The sequence below is a fragment of the Crocuta crocuta genome, unplaced genomic scaffold, assembly GCF_008692635.1.
Source record: "Crocuta crocuta isolate KB4526 unplaced genomic scaffold, BGI_CrCroc_1.0 scaffold687, whole genome shotgun sequence".
Lineage (NCBI taxonomy): Eukaryota > Metazoa > Chordata > Mammalia > Carnivora > Hyaenidae > Crocuta > Crocuta crocuta.
The window spans coordinates 1,181,633-1,202,649 of record NW_027530182.1 but is presented as its reverse complement, the minus strand read 5'-3'; the positions used below and the strand labels follow the sequence as shown (position 1 = coordinate 1,202,649).

General features: G+C 42.4%; 1 pseudogene; it reads left to right on the top strand.

Annotated features, from left to right (window-relative positions):
• The first annotated feature begins 355 nt into the window (after positions 1 to 355).
• Positions 356 to 17,928, top strand: LOC144232275 (ras-related C3 botulinum toxin substrate 1 pseudogene; annotated as a pseudogene).
• Positions 17,929 to 21,017: the final 3,089 nt, after the last annotated feature.

The following is a 21,017-nucleotide window of genomic DNA, read 5'->3' as shown; positions in this document are numbered from 1 at the left end:
GGGCAAAGAGAGAGAGGGAGACACAGAATCGGAAGCAGGCTCCAGGCTCCGAGCTGTCAACACAGAGACTGAGGTGGGACCCGAACTGACGAACCGTGAGATCATGACTTGAGCCGAAGTCGGACGCTCAACTGACGGAGCCACCCAGACGCCCCCAGCCTTTATAAATATGAAATGTGTAGCAGTGGGGGGGGGAAAATGGAGACGGTGCAAGTTTTCATGGCATGCAACAAAGATACATGGAAAATAATACAATGGCTTAGTAGTACCTCATCTCAGAAAATGCTAGCAAAACAGACTCTCTGAAAGCAATTACTACGAATAGCTGGGCCAGGGAAATACAACTCATTCCGTAATGAGTAACAAAAAGGGAGCTGCCATGACACCAAAACCAAGACACTGCAATTATGAAAGGTGAGAAACAGCAGCAAAACTAACCAGAGGAGAGACAACAAAAAATTATGATGAAAATAATCACCAAACATTTTGCTATGAATTTTTTAAAAATAAAACAAATTGCTTCTCTAAAAGCAGAAATAGAAGAACTTATGAAGGAGATGGTGAGAAAAAGGAGGCTGTGGCCAGAAAGCAGGAGGAAATGAAATACGGGCAGGAGTTTATTTGAGAGATTTCAATATTGGTAATATTTTAATAGATTTCATCATACTAATTTGAGGAGGAAATTGTATAATTATCTCCAGAGATGCTGAAAATAAATACATTTGACCAAATTAAAAAAGTCTGCTTGATAAAAATACTGAATAAAATAAACATAGATAGATATTTCCTTAACATGGCAAAATAGATTGATCTCAGTTTAAAACCCAACCTCATGCTTTTTTTTCTTTTTTTTTTAATGTTTTATTTATTTTTGAGAGAGAGAGATAGAGACAGCATGAGCAGGGGAGGGTCAGAGAGAGAGGGAGACACAGAATCCAAAGACAGGCTCCAGGCTCTGAGCTATCTGTCAGCACAGAGCCCGACACGGGGCTCGAACCCACAAACCGTGAGATCATGACCTGAGCCGAAGTTGGACTCTTAACTGACTGAGCCACCCGGGTGCCCCGTCAACCTCATGCTTAATGGCAGAACTTAGAAACATTTCCAATAAAGTCAGGAATAAGATAAAGATGTCAGTTACCACCACTAGTATGTAACAGGGTGCCAAAGAATTTAGCTGAGGCACTTAGACAACAGAAAGAAATTAGAAGTATAAAAATTGGAAAGAAGAAAGTAAAACTATCACTGTTTGTAGATGTTATGATTGTAAACTTGAGAAACCCAAGATAATTGAACAAGAAACTACTCAATAAAATAAATAAGTTAGGTACAAGCTTAGTAGCTTTACATATATATACACATCACGGCCAGACAAAAGGAAGAAAAAGCCCATTTATAATAGCAACAAAAACAAAATTAAAATACCTAGGAATAAACTAAATAAAAAATGCCCAAGACTCTGGGGAGCCTGGGTGGCTCAGTCGATTAAGTGTCCGACTTCTGCTCAGCTCATGATCTCTTGGTTCATGGTTTCGAGACCTGCATTGGGCTCTGTGCTGAAGCTCAGAGCCTGGAGACTGTTTCATGGATTCTGTCTCCCTCTCTCTCTCTGCCCTCCCCCACTCTTACTCTGTCTCTGTCTCTCTCTCTCAAAAATAAAGAAAACAAAACGTCCAAGACCCATAGGCAGAAAACTTGAAAAAATTATTAAAGATGTAAAAGAAGACTTGGACCACAAATATAATTGTCCCTAAAGTAGTTTATAAATTTAATTCAGTTCCAACAAACATTTCAATAAGTTAATTTATTTTTTTAATGTTTGTTTATTTATGAGAGAGAGAGAAAGAGCACGAGCTGCAGAGGGGCAGAGAGAGGGGGGACAGAGGATCCAAAGCAGAGCTCCGTGTGGCTCAGGGTGGAAAACTCACGAACCATGAGATCATGACCTGAGCCAAAGTTGGATGCTTAACCAACTGAGCCACCCAGATGCCCTGTTTTTTTGTTTTGGTTTGGTTTTTCTTTAACGTTTATTTATTTATTTTGAGAGAAAGGGGGGAGAGCAACTCAATAAGTTTATTTTGTTGAAAATGTTTTAGTTTTGAAAATTAAAAAAACAATTTTTTAACAATTATTCATTTTTAAGAGACAGAGAGAGACAGAACATGAGTGGGGGAGGAGCAGAGACAGAGGGAGACACAGAATCGAAGCAAGCTCCAGGCTCTGAGCTGTCAGCACAGAGCCTGATGAGGGGCTCAAATTCACTGACTGTGAGATCGTGACCTGAGCTGAAGTTGGATGCTTAACTGACCGAGCCACCCAGGTGCCCCTAGTTTTGAAGATTTGATCCTAAATTGTATATTAAAAAATAGTAAGGGGCACCTCTGTGGCCTAGTTGGTTGAGCATCAGACTCTCGATTTTAGCTCAGGTCATGATCTCACAATTGTGAGATGGAGCTCTATGCTGAGTGTGCAATCTACTTAAGATTCTCTCTTTCCCTCTCTCTTTCCCTCTGCCCCTCCCCCGCTTGTGCATGCACTCTTGCTCTCTCAAAAAAAAAAAATTAAGGAAACCCTGAGGGGCGCCTGGGTGGCTCGGTCAGTTAAGCGCCCGACTTCAGCTCAGGTCATGATCTCGTGGTTCGTGGGTTCTAGCCCCACATCTGGCTCTGTGCTGACAGCTAGCTCAGAGCCTGGAGCCCGCTTCAGATTCTGTGTCTTCCTCTCTCTCTGACCCTCCCCTGCTCATGCTGTCTCTATCTCTCTCTCAAAAATAAATAAAACATTAAAAAAAAGAAAAACCTGAAAATAAAAGCAATGATAAAAGATAGCAATATGGGATATTAAGCATTATAAAGCCTCATAATACCGGCATCTGAAAAATATGGAGTTAGCACCATACCTCACACCTTATCTCAGGATAAATACCTGGATATAATAGTTAATGGCTACAATATTTAAATGTGAGAAATAAAACCATAAAATGTTCTAGAAGAAAACAGAAGGGAATTCTTTAAAATGTTGGTGTGAGAAAGGGCCTTCGACCTCTGACTTGAAATCCGGAAGCCATAAAAGAAAAGTTGGATAAATTGATTACATAAAAGCAAAGTTTGCGTGAAAATTAAAGCAAAAGCAAACCAACTGCATAAAATGAAAAGACAGACAACTGGGGCATAACATTTGCAACCCCTATTATAGACAAGGGATTAGTCTTCTTAGTAAAAAGAGCTTCTAGAAGCTGAGAAAACAAAGACTAGTAATCCAACAGAAGGAGAAAAGAATGTGAACATCTGGAAGCCTGGCAGAACCCCCAAAGTCTGATAACATATTCTGTGGGTGCAGCTGTGTGGAAATGGCATTCTGATATATTTCTCATGGGAGTATAAACCGGTTCAATGCCTCTGGTAGGATTTAGTAACATCTACCAAGATGACTCATACCTACAGCCTTTGACCCAGCATTTTTACTTCTAGAAACGTATGCTACAGATATTCTTACCCACAGGAAAAAGATGTCTGTACAAGGATCATTACTGCAGCAATCTTTCTAAAGCAAAGGGTTGAAAACAACCAAAGGTTGGGGCTTCTGGCTGGCTCAGTCGGTTAAGCATCTGACTTCGGCTCAGGTCATGATCTCGTGGTCCTGGGTTTGAGCCCCACATAGGGTTCTGTGATGACAGTGCGGAGCCTGCTTGAGATTCTCTCTCTCCCTCTCTCTCTGCTCCCTCCTCCATTCTCTCTCTCTCTAAATAAATACCCCCCCAAAAGAAATGTTTTTCTGAAAATAACCAAAGGTCTATCAGTTGCAGGGAAGCTAAACACATACATACATACATACACACACACATACGTAAAATAAAATGACATGTGAAAGTAATTAGTACATTGTCTATGCATTGATGTACAAAGGGCCTTACAGTATATTATACATGAAAGAAAAGGTGGAGGACATTTTTCTGAGTAAAAAAAAAAAGAAGTGAAAAATAAGATCCATATTTATATTTGTTGAACAGGCAGAAAGAATTTCTGGAAAGATACCGAAGAAATTAAGAAAAGTGATGACTTATGGAGGGGAGGGTGCTGGGCAGATGGGGTTATGCGAGGGAGACTATACACCTTATTTTCTTACTTTCTAGCTTTTCAACCATGTGACTGTATCATCTATGCAAAAATAGAAATTTAGAAATGTCTATAGTTCAGAGAAATAGAACAAGTAAATTTCCTGTCACTGGATTTAATGAAGGAAAGGATAGCTTAGCAAACCATCTGTAAAGACTTCTTCCTTCAGTTCTTTCAATGACAATAAATATCCAATCTTTTGGCATTCTGTAGAAACAATTTGTAACACCTAATGTACTATAAAACTCCAGGCTGTAAACTGATTATAGCAATTGCTTCCCTTATCGAAACAATGTTTTAATGTTCTTTAAAGAAGAAGAGAGAACTTGTTCCAATGAGGTTTGAAATTTTATGTATGTATGTATGAATCAATGTATATTTTTAGTTTACTTACTTATTTTGAGAGAGAGAGAGCGAGTGAGCATAAGTGGGGGAGGGACAGCGAGAAGGAGACAAAGAATCCCAAGCAGTCTCTGTGTCATCAGCGCACGGACCACTATGGGACTTGAGCTCATGAACAGTAAGATGATGACCTGAGCCGAGATCAAGAGTCGGATGCTTAACCGACTGTGCCACCCATGTGCCCCGGTATGAAATCTTATTTTGAAGCTATAATATTAAGAAAGTATGATATTGGCACCAACCTGGACAATTTGACCAATAGAATGGAATGCAAGGCTAGAAATAGATCCGTTTGCATGCAACAGAGTTAGTGTCATAAATCATTGAGCTGTCCCGTAAAAGGGGCTGGAATAATTCCTTATGTGCTTGGGAGAAAATTAGATCCTCACTTCACACCACAAGCAGGTAAATTGTAGATGGATTTAAGATTTCATTGTTAAGTGAAAAACTTCAGGAAATTTAGAAGTTAATATAGGAGGATATATTTATGTCCCTCAAGGTAGGAAAGGATTTCTTAGATGAGACACAATAAGCATAAAACATATAAGAAAAGACTGAACATTTTGAATATTGTTTAAAGTTTCTATTTAGATTCTATTAGTTAACATACAGTATAATATTCATTCCAGGTGTATAATACAGTGATTCAACACTTCCATACCACACCCAGTGCTCATCACAAGTGCCCTCCTTAATCCCATCACCTATTTCACCATCTTCCCACCCACCTCCCTTCTGGTAACCATCAGTTTTGACCATTATGAATATTAAAATGAAAATTCCCAGACAAAAATGACCTCAGACATGAATGAAAAGATAAGTCACAAATAGGACAAAGACATGAAAACTCACACACTTGAGAAAGTGATAGGTAGTATCCAGAATACGTATTGAACTTCTACAGATCAATTTAGAAAGGAAAAGATATACTTTATAAAACCGGGCACATAAATAGGTGATCTCTGAAAGAGAAAGCAAGAGAAGCAAATCAATGTATGCAGAGAGGACCAGCTCCACTTGTAAATAGGAAGTGCTAAACAAAACAAAACAAAAAAACCAAAAATCTGATAGTGTTTCGTAGATAGCATTTTTAAATTTATTTATGTATTTATTTATTTTTATTTTTTTAAATGTTCAGTTATTTTTGAGAGACAGAGAGAGACAGAGTGTGAGTGGGGGATTACGAGAGGCAGAGAGAGAGGGAGACAGGATCCGAAGCAGGCTTCAGGCTCTGAGCTGTCAGCACAGAGCTTGATGCGAGGCTGGAACTCACAAATTGTGAGATCGTGATCTGAGCTGAAGTCAGACGTTCAACCAACTGAGCCACCCAGGCGTCCCTTAAGTTTATTATTTTGAGAGAGAGAGATAGAGAGACAGAGAGAGAGAGACAGAGAGACAGAGAGGCAGAATCTGAAGCAGGCTCTGAGCTGACATGGGGCTCGATCTGATCATGACCTGAGCTGAAACCAAGAGTCAGATGCTTAACCAATTAAGCCACCCAGGTGCCCCTCATGGGCAACACTTTCAAAGATGCAAAATTAGACAAAAAATTTTAAAGGTTGGTAACTTGCATTGAAGCATTAAGTACTCTCATACAGTGCTTGTGCACGTGTAAAGTTGTATGCCATTTTGGAGAGTAATTTGGCAACGTCTAGTGAAGTCGAAAGTGTTCATATCCTTCAATACACACACAAAAAAACGATTTCTATGTACGTATCATAGAAAGAAACTGTGCTCAAGGAGACATGTGCATAAATGTGCATTAACGGGTTGCTTGTAATCACAAAAACCAGGAAACAGTCTGTATACTCATTCCTGTATACAGGAACAAACATATGAGGTTTCTGTATGTTTGGAAACCTCATAAAAGGTAAGTACATTTTTTAAAAATGTTTATTTATTTCTGAGAGACAGGGAAAGATTGGAGGAGGGGCAGAGAAAGAGGGAGACACAGAATCTGAAGCAGGCTCCAGGCTCTGAGCTGTCAGCACAGAGCCCGATGCGGGGCTCAAACTCAAGAGATGAGATCATGACCTGAGCCGAAGTTGGATGCTTAGCCAACTGAGCTACTCAGGCGCCCCAAGGTAAGTACATTTTTAAAAACTCTGTAGAATGTCTTCCTTCTAGTCCACCACCCCTGGAAATGATCGTTCCTCCTCCTTTACCAATCCGGAGCCTCCCAAGCATGAGAACTGCTGGAACAACTGTTGTTCCCACTGATTAATGTGCCATGAGTTGAAGTCTTTTTTGTCAAATGGGCTCTGTTCACTTTGGTTGTATTAAATCACATTGGTGAATCTATAACGTATCCAATTTAGACTGATTTTGCCCCCTGATGCAGACCACTAAGGCCCCTTTATTTAAAACACTTGGGGGGTGCCTGGGTGGCTCAGTCGGTTGAGCGTCCGACTTCGGCTCAGGTCAGATCTCACGGGTCGTGGGTTCGAGCCCCGCATCAGGCTCTGTGCTGACAGCCCAGAGCCGGGAGCCTGTTTCGGATTCTGTGTCTCCCTCCCTCCCTGCCCCTCCCCCACTCATGCTCTGTTTCTCTCTGCCTCAAAATAAATAAACTATTTAAAAAAAATTAAAACACTTGGAAAAAGAAATGCATACATGGATTGTTTTTGCTTTTGCAAGAATGACAGATGGTTAAAATGACTTTTAATTTTTTTTTGTTTTTATTTATTGTTGAGAGACATAGAGAGACAGAGCATGAGCATGGGAGGGGCAGAGAGAGGGGGAGATACAGAATTTGAAGGAGGCTTCAAGCTCTGAGCTGTCAGCACAGAGCCTGACACGGGGCTCGAACTCACAAACTGAGAGATCATGATCTGAGCTGAAGTAGGACGCTTAACTGACTGAGCCATCCAGGTGTCCTCAAAATTACTTAAATGGTGGTGCCATTGGCCATTTTTTTCCCTTCATAATTAAAGTTAACAGCTATTCTGTTCAGTAAGTAAGCCATTTCAACTCTAGCTGCTCTTGGATAGTTACCCAAAATAGCCAAAGTTAAGGGTGCCTGGGTGGCTCAGTCGGTTAAGCCTCTGACTTCGGCTCAGGTCATGAACTCCCAGGTTAGTGAGTTCAAGCCCTGTATTGGGCTCTGTGCTGACAGCTCAGAACCTGGAGCCTGCTTTGGATTATGTATCTCCCTCTCTCTCTGTTCCTTCCTTGCTCTCACTCTGTCTCTCGCTCTCTCTCAAAAATAAACATTTAATGGAAAAAAAAATAACTAAAGCTAGTTCCAACCCAGACCAATTGAATCAGAGTCTCTGACATTGAATCAATATTGGCCTTTTTGTTCCCTGTACCCCTAAAATCCTTCCCCCTTCCTCTTCTTTCTCCATATGGAGCTTAAGAAATAAAAGTTAATAATGCATCCAAATCTCATTATGTAGCCTTCCTACTCCTATAAAGGTAACCACGATCATGACTTTTCTTTTTAATGTTTATTNAGTGTGAGCAGGAGAGGGGTGGGCGGGGTGGGGGTGGGACAGAAGATCCAAGGCAGGCTCTGAGGTGACAGCAGAGAACCCAATGTGGGGCTCCATTTGATGAACTATGAGATCATGACCTGAGCCGAAGTAGGAATCTTAACCGACTGAACCACCCAGGTGCCCCGGGTTTCTTTTTAATTTAGGAGATTTTTGTATAAGCCTTTTGGTTTATGAGACTTGTCCTCTTTGCCACTCTCTGAGGACACCTTTCATACTGCCATCTTAAAGAGCAGCTGTAAAGCTACTTCTTATTTTGAGCAATGTCCATGGACAAATGTTCATGATCAGGAGCTGTTGCTGCCACTGAAATGTACTTACAAACTGATTTGCTACATGCAAAGTCAACCCAGGCTAGACTCCTTTTGTCCTTCATAGTTATCTTTGTGCCATAATACGATGTAGTAGAAATGAAACTAAATGAAGGTATTTGGGGAGGAAAAAAAGGCTATTGAGAATTGTTGGCATAGCATGGCGTTTCCCAGTTCAAGTCATACTGCTGAAGAAATAAGCTTCCTACAAGGTTTATAAAGAGCAGGGGGGTGTGGTCACGGTGGGAGTGTGACACGCCCTGGTTGCTCCGCTTTGCTCTAGCTTCTGCGGTGAATGGACACTCATCATTGATAGGAGTAATTGAGTTCCGTGAGGAACTGATACTTGAATGAAGGAATATACAGTTCTGTGTGACATTAACCTCAAGACACTTGACACTTAAAAAAAGACCTTGAAAAGCAGAGGTTTGTAGCCAACAGAAATAACTGAAAGAAAATAGGGAGCTTTTAAAAAGGGTGATAGAAAGAGGTCTATGACATTGTAGAAAGCTGCTCTCTAAGGCTCCATGTGTTCAAAAAGATGATTAATTATGAGAGTGAAAGGGATCAGAGTAGTCACTCTCAAATATGCCACCTTTGCATATTCATTTTGAGCCAAAGGCAGCTGAGAGTCAATAGATGCAGAAAGAAAAGTCTTCTCAGAGCTTCCTGTGTCTCAGAGCAGAAACTTCTGAGAAATAAGGACTGCCACAAATCCCCTCTCCTGGGGAAGTTTTACAGCCATAAGGAGTTGGAAAGTGGGCACCAAGATGGGCTGCACAAACAAATCTTAAGAAAATAACACTTATCTTCCATTAATTTTCCCATATATTTACCTTTCCACAATTTACTGCCCATAGAAGCTAATTTTTTTTTTTGGCCTTCTCTCCTCTTCAAAAATTTATTGCCCTTTGTTAAAATGGTATATAAGTGTCCAGTGTTGACTACCTCTTTGGGGTTTTCATTCCATTTCTGTAAGACCCCTACCCATATGCATACATAATCAATCTTTTTCTCCTGTCAATCTATTTTTTTTTTCAGTCTAATTTGCAGGGCCTGATTTACTAACTCCAATAGAAGGAAAAGTTATTTCTTCTTCTCCCGCAGGAGTGAACACTACATAATTATATGGTAAAATGAACCTTAAGAGCTAAATTTAAAGAAACTTTTCTTTTTGGGAAAAAAACCTAGGGAAAATATTTCTGTGACGATTTTCCCACTCAGTTGAGTGATAAACAGAGCAGCCAAGAATATACTTCTCTTATTTGAAAGGAAATTGGAAAAAAAAGCGATTTTTTAGAAATTGCTTTTTTAAACAGTAGGCAGTAAGTAGGCTTGGGTTTTCTGCCGTGACCTGGAAAAAAAAAAGTAGTAAAGTCTGTGACAGAATTGTTCCAAACCTCCAAGTTGTCAAAATCCTGGGCAGAATCCATGTTGAAGAGCTTCTGTGACAATCAAGAATTCATCCTAGGGGTGCCTGGGTAGCTCAGTCTTTTAAGTGTCCGACTTTGGCTCAGGTCATAATCTCATGGCTCGTGGGTTCGAGCCCTGCATTGGGTTCTGTGCCGAGGGCTCAGAGCCAAGAGCCTGCTTTGGATACTGTGTCTCCCTCTCTCTCTCCCCCTCCCTTATTAATGCTCTGTCTCTCTGTCTCTCTGTCTCTCTTTCTCTCTCAAAAATAAACATTAAAAATTTTTTTAAAAAAGGAATTCATCCTGGAAGCACAAGAGATTAATTAGACCAGACCATCTTGTCTAATCGACCCACGTTTTTGGTGTGTGGCATCTCTGAAACTTTTTGGACCCTCCCAGGAAATTCTAACAGCTATGAGTGACTTTTGGCTTTATCCAAAATGAATAATCCTGAGGTTATGAAATAAAAGCAAAATCTGAAGAGAATTACGGCGAAGAAGAATTATTACTAAAAGTGTATGTGGACCTGTGATAACATTATGAGAATTGGTGCACGGTCTCCTAAAACAATTTGGCTACTCTTCATTGAACATTTATTGGGTGTCTACTGTATGCCACACATTGCAAAGTTCTAGAAGATACAGCCACTCATTTGGATGTCTCTTAGCCACTAGTTTGCAGTGAAACTGGTCTTGGGACTCATAGCTTCCATGACATGTAGACCAGGACTAGACTCCGGGCACACTCACTGCTGGGTCTTTATCCCCAGTGTTTTTGGACAAACATTTCTTGTCTGTGTCGGTCAGCAGTCTATCTCTATCCCTGTCTCAGTGGTCGACCAATAAGCAAGAAGTCCAATGGCATCAGGGGCATTTTTCTCTTCTTGTTCTACTTATCAGCATTTCCAGATTTCTCTATAATGGAAAACATTGCTTTGTCATAAGAAAAGGAGTCCTTTCAATTTTAAAAACCTAATGAGAGAAGAGCAACGTTTAATCCACTTGACAGTGATTTGCAGGCATGAAAAGAGCCCCATGCCCAGTGAAGGAGCTGTAAAGAGACTCTTAATCACTGAGCTGAGAACAGTGGTGTTTGTATATATCTGGGTTTACCTGTTTCCATCACAGCAATATGTTCTCAGGGCATCTCAGAACAGGTGGGTTGACTTTTCTGTTGAATATGGATTCATTATCTTGTAAATTAAGTCCCTGCCCTATCTGGCTATATGCGACCCATGACAGGGAGAGCTGGAAGCCAATAAAGAGTAACGTAAGAACAAAATAAAGCAAAAATATGGAAAGGTTCGTTTAAAAATCCCTCTGTAAATAATAATACATTATACCCCTAATTTGTCCAAGCAAAAAGAGATTCAAAATGTTATTACAGATATTTCCCAGAATAGAAGGCCCTATTGCAGCATGTTCTTTATCTGTTTATGTAAATAAGAAGTGATCTACTAACTAGTGAGTTTTATCTTGTTAAAATTTTAATTTTAAACTTAAATCTCGTTAAAATGTAAATGTACTCCTTATCACTTTTAGTAAGTTATAAAACACTGGTTCTCACTCAGCTTTTAGGAATTTCACGAGAGAAGAAAGCATGTGGAGTTGGTTAAAGTAAACTTATTTAACTGGAATATGTTTATCTTTTAACTGTCTGCCTTTAGTGCCAATATCCCCAGGGCAAGCTAAAGTTTTTTTTCTTCATTCACTCAGCGATTGTTAATTGGGAGCTTCCTAAATGCAAGATTAAATGCCTGCTGAGTACTAATAATGGAGTAAGCACTGTATTCATCATGCTTATACATTTAAAGCAGGTCAGAAGGAATTTGATTCTGACTCAGTTTCACAAATGTGTGACCAGCCAATTTAGGACTTTTCTTAATAAAAGTGAATCATGAACCTTAACTTTATTTGTTAAAGGCTGTGAAACAATGTCAGCATTTTGGGGACAACTCTATAGATTACCTTTCCTTTCTTCCTTCTATAGAAAAAGTGTCCCTTTTTCTCCTCGTTCAAACATAATCTCTGCACTTCTGATCTCTTAATGGTAACCAGTTCAGTGAATTTTCATTTATATCTATCACACTTCATTTAGTAATACACGCTATAGGTTTCATGCCCTGGCTGATGGTGGGGTTCAAAGACAGAGGCAAACTCCACACTCAGCAGCTCACACAGGTTTGGCAAGTGTGATGACAAGTGTAAATCAGAAGTAATTGAGAGGAACAGTCAATAGGGAAGAAGGGACATGGAGGAAGAGTTCCTAGAGGAAGACTGGGTGGCTATGTATCAGATTCTTATATCTGATTTTTGGACAGATTTCAGGAAGGAAACATAAAACTCTTCAAAATGAACAAACCTCAGACTTGACTCATGAACTTCCTCCCCAGATCTGTGCTCCTGTGTTTCCCCACTGGGGAGTCATCATCTCTTGCCACCTCCACCCACCTAATCATCCAAGACAGAAACCGGGGCACCAGACTCGGTGCCCTTTCTTCCTTCCCCCTTCTCCCTGACCTACTTCAGGAATTGGAGCCAGCCCGCTGGGGTCACCATGTGAGGGTGGCACCTTGGGAGGGGACCTCCCCCTGTTTTCCTGTGGTGACACAGTGAGGTGGAGAGAGATTCTGTCAAGAGTTTGCAGCTAGCAAAACAGGACTGAGCGCTGAGGCCGAGGCTCAACACAATGATGAAAACTGCAAACGAGGATGGGGGTTGGTGGCTGGGAGGTTTGAAACCAAGATAGTCCAAGGGGTAAAGAGCAGGCTGAGAAGGGTGGATCATACATAAGATTTTTTTTAATGTATTTATTTATTTATTTATTTATTTATTTATTTATTTATTTATTTATTTAGAGTGGGGGCGGGCAGAGAGATGGAGAGAATCTCAAGCAGGCTCCTGGCTGACAGTGCAGAGTCCGATGTGGGGCTCAATCCCACACACTGTGAGATCATGTCCTGAACTGAAGTCAAGAGTGGGATGCTTAATAACTAAGCCACCGAGGCACCCCAGAAATGAGATTTTTAATGGTGGAGAGGTTCAGCTTTCCTTTTAAGTAAGAGTAAACCATATTACCAGTAGGTACAGCAGCGTAAATGATCTCTCTACGTCCTTGGGTGTGGTATTTACAGGAAGCTCTCTGCACTCTCTGCACATTGGTCTATGAACACATAAAGGTTGTCAGAATTGAGAATCATTAAAAAAAAAGAGGCAGAATTGAAATACTTATTTAAGTTAAAACAATGATTTCTCAACCCTTTGATACAGGTCCAAGACCTTCCCTTTGGATTTGAGTCTGCCCTTGGAATTCTCATCCACTCTCATGCTTGACCATCCCCTTAATATCTGCCATCACAAAGTTCTCTTAGATGGTGCTGGCTGTCATCCAAACTCCAAAATGCCATGGAAAGACCCAGATCTTTCATCAGTCTTTCATGCTTGCTGTAGGAGAACTCAGACTGATAGTACCGCTTATACACACATCTTACTGCAGCAGTTCCTAGGTCACTGCCTTTGCACATGCCAGTCCCTCAATGGAATGCCATTTCCATCGAAGAAGGCCTGGTGAATTCCTCCTACTCAATCCTTTATGAACGAACACAGCTGACAACTCTCCTTGTCTCTCCTGACTCTCTTTGGCATAAGATGCTTTGTCCTCTTTGTCCCAGTCACATGGGGTACATATTCCACAAAAACACTTTCTACATTCTCTCTTCTTTGACAGACTGAGTTCATGAGGCCAAGAACCACATATTACCCACCTTCATACTGCTAATAGTGAACCCACTTCCTGGCACATAGTACGTTCTTGATCAAGGTGTATTGAGTAGATACTGTCTTACAATAGCTTTTGAAGTGTGTGTATACTTAGTGCAAGACTACGCTTTATTTCCTGTGACAACCATGCATTTGCAGGTCTATTCCATATTATGTTTTCCCCAACTTCCTTCTATGGTTATTTCACGATGCTGTATTTGGTTCCGTCTAAATGATATCATATGCAGGGAGACAGATTTCCCACACCATATAATACTTTGACAGGCTAAAATGGATTTCCCATTCATGTATATAGGTAAATCAGTTATTTGTAACCCTGGCTATACATTAGTCATCTGTAGAGTTTGAGCATGTTAAATGCCTGGGCCCCGCATTAGACCAAATAAATCAGGATCTCTGGAGTGGATTCAGGCATGAATAAATACATGTGTACTTTTTCAGGCATCAATATTTTCAAAAACGTTCCCGAGTGATTCTTTTTGTGGCCAGGGTAACAAAGCACTGAGTTATAGCCTGTTCACACCTTGTCACCATCCAGCTCTTAGTTACCATTTTTAGTAATTGCATCCAGAACACAAAGGTAGAATATACCAACTGGTTCTTATTTCCAGCAAAGGTTATCTACTTCACTGGCTACTTTTGCCTGAGTAGTGGCATTCAGAGAAAATGACAAAGGTTAGCATCTATATGTTTGGTGTCTTTCTTTTCAAATGTATTTTAGAGAGAGAGTATAAGCAGGAGAGAGAGAAAATCTTAAGCAGGCTCCACCCTTCAGCATGGAGCCTGATGCGGGCTCTGTCTTATGACCCTGGAATCATGACATGAGCTGAAATCAAGAGTTAGATGCTCAATTGACTGAGCCACCCAGGTGCCACTGTATGCTTGGTATCTTTGATGAAAGAGGAGTTAAAGTCAAATTTTAAAAAAACCATTTATTTATTTTGAAAGAGAGAGAGAAAGAGAGAGCGTTCACAAGCAGGTGAGGAGCAGAGAGAGAGAGAGAGAGAGAGAGAGAATCCCAAGCAGGCTTCACATTCAGCCTGGAGCTCAATGCCGGGCTTGATCCCACGAGCCGTGAGATCATGACCTGAGCTGAAATCAAGAGTTGGATGCTCAACTGTCTGAGCCACCCACACATACCTTAAAGTGAAGGCCAAATTAAAAAAAAATTTTTTTTTAATGTTTTCTTTATTTCTGAGAGAGAGAGAGAGACAGCATGAGAAGGGGAGGGTCAGAGAGAGGGGGAGACACAAAATCTGAAGCAGCTCCAGGCTCTGAGCTACCTGTCAGCACAGAGCCCGATGCGGGGCTTGAACCCACAAACCATGAGATCATGACCTGAGCCGAAGTCAGATGCCTAACCGACTTAGCCACCCAGGAGCCCCACGAAGGTCAAATTTGAGAAGAGTTTCAATCTGTCAAATTGACCTTTGATAATACTTACACGTTCCTGCTACTTGCTCACCACTGCCTCAGACTCGGGGAGAGCAGAAGCACTAGAGATGTGGTCTTTGTGCTCCAGGGAGAGAGGGGAAGGGGAGAGGACAAATGGTGAAAAGCATTCCTATGTTCCAGGCATGATGCTAGACACTTCCTACAGAACATCTCTCGGAAGCCTCATGACAACCTGACCAATTGGACGAGGCTGTCATCACTTTACATATATGGAAAGAGATCCTCACAATTCCTTCATCCACCAAAGGGGAATATCAATTGTATTTACCTCCTTTCTTGAAGGTTAAGTGAATGAGTACATTTTAAGCTCTCAGCGTCACTGGAACATACTAAGCACTCAATATATGTGAGCAATTATTGTTATTGCTTGAGTTGCCCAAATGAGCAAGTGGCAAGAGAGATTAAACCCCAAGACTGTCTCCTTTCAGAACTCATGTGCTTTTCTCTCTGCCTTGTATCCCAAGTGGGGATTAAAGAATAATGCTAGGAGCACTTTCAACAAAAGCCAAATCATGGAAAGAGCCTAAATGCCCATCAACTGATGAATGGATCAAGAAGATGTGATTTGAGCTTGCATCGCATCCCTGAAGTTTAATGGCTGTGAACATGGTTATCGCGGGCTTTTTAGAGGGCATTATATTAGTGTGACCGCCGACAAGGTAACTGAGGTTCAAGGTCGCATACATAAGCCTGCCCTGGCTGCATTGTCCACAAGTACGGTCTTGAGAGTTTTGCACTTTGGAATTTAGGCTGCAGCAGAGATGAAGAGGAGGGTACTGATCCCATTAGAAGAGAGACTTTGAACTAACTTTTAGTAATTAGCACCGAGTAAATGAATGGATCTACAAATGATGCTTTGTCTCACAAAAAGTCAGAGGAATAGATATTATGATTCCCATTTTAAAAGCGAAGACATTGAGGATTCCGACAAGATGGCGGAGAAGTAGGAAGCTCCGTACTTGCACTCGCGCCCATACATCACACGGAAAAGATCTGAAGCCATCGGAAACCTTACAAAACCCGAGAGATTGGGAGACAAAGGACGCCGAATCCACTGAGAGAGCCTTCTAACGTGAGTGCGAACCGGGGAAGATAAAATCGGGCCGGGATCGGAGACTCCAGGGTGGGAGACGATCCCCCTCTACCCTCCACGGGGAGTGAGAGGGGAAAAGGAGAGAGTCCGAAACAGAAAAACCTCCGCTCGGGGGAAAAACCTCCACCCGGGGCATAGAAAGACCGTGCACACCAAATACGTGCACACCAGGTCCCCTCACGCCAACTTGTCCCGGGGGGTGGACTGAGCACACAAACTGCTTNAGAGGGAAGGCAAAGAGCTAAAAACTGGGAAATTTGCCTGTGAGTTTGTGTTTCGGGTGATGAGCCATGGAGGGACCTGGTTTTCCTCACTCCAGCGGACTCCAGCTCAGAGCACCCGGCGGGCAAGCCCCCGCCCATGCGCGCCAGCCCGACCCAGAGACGGAAGCAGCGATTCTGACTCCGCCCCCAGAGCTCCGCAGGGGGCCTGGAATCGCCCGAGGGGGTTGCCTGGGACGCTGTGTATAAGGCAACTTCAGCGGGGCGCGCGGACTGGGATTTGGAGATTGGAACTGGCCTGGGTTGAAGAGTGCAACCAACTTCGGCTGCGCCCCCGGTACGGGGAGTTTACACCCTCAAAAGAGCGAGGTGCAGCTCTTGGTTCAAGAAGGGCCTGGAGCACCGTCACTCTCCTCCCCACAACCGCCAGGCAGAGCTCCCGCCTGAGGCATTGGATCACGCCACGCCCATCCCTGTTTGAGAGCTGCCCTCCTCCCTTTTTTGTTGTTTTTTTCTTCTTCTTTCTCTTTTCTCTCTNATTTATCTATGCAATGGAATACTACATGGCAATGAGAACGAATGAAATCTGCCCATTTGTAGCAATGTGGACGGAACTCGAGGGTGTTATGCTAAGTGAAATAAGTGAGGCAGAGAAGGACAGACACCATATGTTTTCACTCATATGTGGAACAGGAGAAACTTAACAGAGGTCCACAGAGGAGGGGAAGGGGAAAAAATAGTTAAGGAGAGGGAGGGAAGCAAACCATAGAGAGTCTTAAATACTGAGAATAAACTGACGGGGGGGGGGGGGGGAGAGGGAAACATGGGTGATGGGCATGGAGGAGGGCACTTGTTGGGATGAGCACTGGGTGTTACATGGAAAGCAACTTGACAATAAACAATATTAAAAAAAGAAATGCTATGAATCTACAGGGTGAAGTTAGAGTAGACACAGCACATAACGGAGTATCAAAGGCAGGTAAAGGAAAGAGCATGAGTTCTGCACACTGTAGTCAGTGAAGGAAGCCACTGAGTGCGGGGCACAGGAAGTAGGAATAACAAGTCTTTTTGTTTGGGCGGTGGTCACTGCTGGACTTTGGCTTTCAGCCCGTGGAGGGCAAGGCAGCTTGGACAGCACCCTGCACCCTGAGCCCCCGTGCTGTAGCCTATGTGCAGGCCGTTAAGCGTGTGGTGATCGGAGCAATAGCTAAAACTTGCCTACCGATCAGTGACACAACTAATGCATTTTCTGGAGAATACAGCCTCACTCACTTTGGCAACTTTTCTGCCAATGTTGTGGTAGATGAAAAACTGGCGAATCTGGGCTTGTGGATACAGCTGGGCAAGAAGATGACAGATTATCCCCCCATCCTATACTCAAGCAGATGTATTCTTAGTTTGCTTTTCTCTGGTGAGTCCTGCATCTTCATAAAACGTCTGTGTACAGAGGTATCCTGAACATGCCACCATGTCTCACTGCTCTCATCATCACAGTTGGAACTAGCCATGATCTCCGGGGTGGTGAAGATAAAGTTGAGGAACTGAAGGCACAGAGGCTGATGGCCGATACCTATCTTTGAGGTTTGGCCAAGTCTGAAGACATCTGTGCTGTCAAGTACACGGAGCACTTGGCTCTCACACACTGAGCCTCTAGATGTGTTTGATAAAGCTCTTCTTCTTCGTCAGTGGCTCTCTCCCACCTCCTGTCAAGAAGAGGAAGAGAAAATGCCGGCTCTTGTAAATGTCCCAGCCTCTCCTTTTTTTTTGTCCTATGCCCCTTGATACCTTTGTACAATTTGCTCCAAACCAGTGGTATCTTCACACTCCATGCCAAGATTTTGTTACGGATTCGGTTTTCTGTAAAATCGTCTGAACCAGTGGATAATTTTAAGGTTTTGCTTGTTTAAAATGTAAGAGTTCAGGGGTGCTTGGGTAGTTCAGTAGCTTAAGCACGCTAATCTTGATCTTGGCTCAGGTTATGATCTCACATCAAGCCCCGCATTGGGCTCTGAGCTGACAGCATGGAGACTGGGATTTTCTCTCTCCCTTTCTCTCTCTGCCTCTCCCCCGCTTGCTCTTGCTCTCTCTCTCAAAATAAATAAACTTAAGAAAAATAAAAAAATGAAAAATAAGATGTAAGAGCTCAAACTTTCACATTCTTTTAGAATTTAGCCCTGAAATGAAAAAAAAAAAATCTTAATTCAAGTCCTGTCTTCACCATGTGTTAGCAAACTGACTTTAGGTTAATTATATCTGTATGCTTATTTCAATTTCTACATTTGTATAAAATGATAATAACAATAGTACCTATTTAATGGTTTCTTTTTTTGCAAAAATGAAATTATCTATATTAAAGGCTTATGCTAATTAAATTATTTATTTTTAGTTAGGTAGAGGGAAGAATTTGGGGCTAAGACTTAAGACACCCATTTTCTAGGGTTGTGTGGGTGGCTCAGTCGGTTAAGCATCCAACTCTTGATTTCAGCTCAGGTCATGATCCCACAGACATGGGATTGAGCGGGGGGTTGGGCTCCACGCTGGGTATGGAGCTTGCTTGGGGTTCTCTCTCTCCCTCTCCCTTCGCCCCTCCCCCACTTGCTCTCTCTCTGTCCAGAAAAAAAGGGCACACCGTTTCTAATGTTAGGTCTGCCATGACCTAGCTATGTCACTTTGAGTAAATTCTCTGACACCCTTGCTTTCAGCTTACCTGTTATTACATAAGGTAGGTAAGCAAGTAACTGCATGGTAGGAATTCAGTAAATGTTAGCGCCATCTCTTTCTTTCCAGTTGCTCAGAAAATGCATAATTGGAATGGGTTACTGCACCACAGCTGTGGCCGGGTATCTGAATCACCTGTGGAGCTTAATAAAGAAAGAACTGATAAATCAGAACATGGGCGCTGAGAGCCATGAACTAGGTGATCTAAGAGATTCCCTCATGGTCCAATAATTATTTTTAACATCACGAAGAAAACAGGACTTCTGTTTAACTTTAAATTATTTTTTATTCTCCTTTTTCTACAAAGCACTTGAGTCCATTTATAACATGTAACAGTAAAAGGGAAAACATAAGGATTGGGGCACCTTGAAGGGTTACAGTGAGGGGGAGCTGCATTAAGGGAGGCCACGTGTCACGCAGTGCCTGGCCCAGGTGAAGCCCTATGAACCACAGCTAAATGGATGCATGGATGAATGGATCAACCATAGCTCTCCCCAAACATCAGTTCTTAAAATGGGTTTGAAGAGGGGAGCCTGGGTGGCTCCAACTTCGGCTCAGGTCATGATCTCACGGTTCATGGGTTCAAGCCCTGTGTCGGGCTCTGTGCTGACAGCTAGCTCAGAGCCTGGAGCCTGTCTTCTGATTCTGTGACTCCCTCTCTCTCTGACCCTCCCCTGCTCATGCTGTCTCTCTCCCTCTCAAAAATAAAAAAACATAAAAAAATAAAATAAAATGGGTTTGGAGAAACACTGGATGGCTGATTGACGTGTTCTCTAGAACACAAGTATCTATGTTATTGATTAAAGGCAGCTGAAGGGAGTGTGGAATAACAAGGGGAAAGATTTCCAGGAGAAGGGACAATTTGGGTGGGAGCTCCCAGGTTGGACTTGGTGCCTTTGAGGAGATGCACCTGAGAGGTAGGAGTGTCAGGAAGCAAGGTGAGATTACGGAGGCCCTTGAAGGCTGGATAGAGAATTGTACCTTTGATGATAGAAAGGGAAGTGTTGAAGCTTCAGTTGCTGACTTCCTGACCATGGCCACCTCTCATATATTCATGAGAACATCTTGTACTTCCAGAGCAATTTTAAGGGCATAACAGGCAGGAGCTGGGGAAGAGGAGACCCCAGGAGGCAGCCCCATCTTTGTTTTCTTTTGGGAAAAGAGAGTAAAGTATTCAGGACACTGTTGCCCTCTGACATAGTGTGTGCCTCTAGAGGGTGTGATGAAAGCTGTCAGTCATACATTCCTTCTGTAAATGTATATTGTTGACAAACCCTATGCCCTACCTCCCCCCACACCCAAGTCTGCCCAGAATCTCGGGAGCTCACAGCTCTCTACTGGATGCCAGACCTAGGTGCCTGCCCTGTGGCAAAAAAACAATTGAGCAAATTGTAAGTTACATCAAGCCAGCTACTGGGAAGAATTTCACCGCTCCATCAGGGAACCTGTTGCGACTTGTGACAAACTTCCACCTTGGCCTAATTGTCCTTACTTTCAAAATGGCATCTTTTAGGGGTGTCTGAGTGGCTCAATTGGTTGAGCATCCAACTTCAGCTCAGGTCATGATGTCATGGTTTGTGAGTTCAGTTGTCAACACAGAGTCCACTTCAGATCCTCCATCTCGCTCTCTCTCTCTCTGCCCCTCCTCTTCTCACACTCTCTCTCTCAAAAAATGAAGAAAACGTTTAAAAAAATTAAAATGGTGTGCTTTAATAATACTTTGTATTGCTCCAACTCCAGCTACTTTTCAGATTACCTGTATAGTCTATAGCCACGCCCAAGCACACTTTTAGGGGAGGGTCCTCCAGGCTTTTCCCCTCCCCCTCTTGCCTCTTGGATTCCCATTAGTGTTCAAGACCCTTGAGGTCAAGGGACTGGGCTTCACTTTCTTTTGCCTGCCACTGACCTGCCACCATGCTGGCCACCACACCTGGCCCTGACCATGTATGGAAAACCAATCACTTCTTTCCCTAGGGATCTCAAAGCAGGCTCGATTTCATTTGATGCAGACAAAACA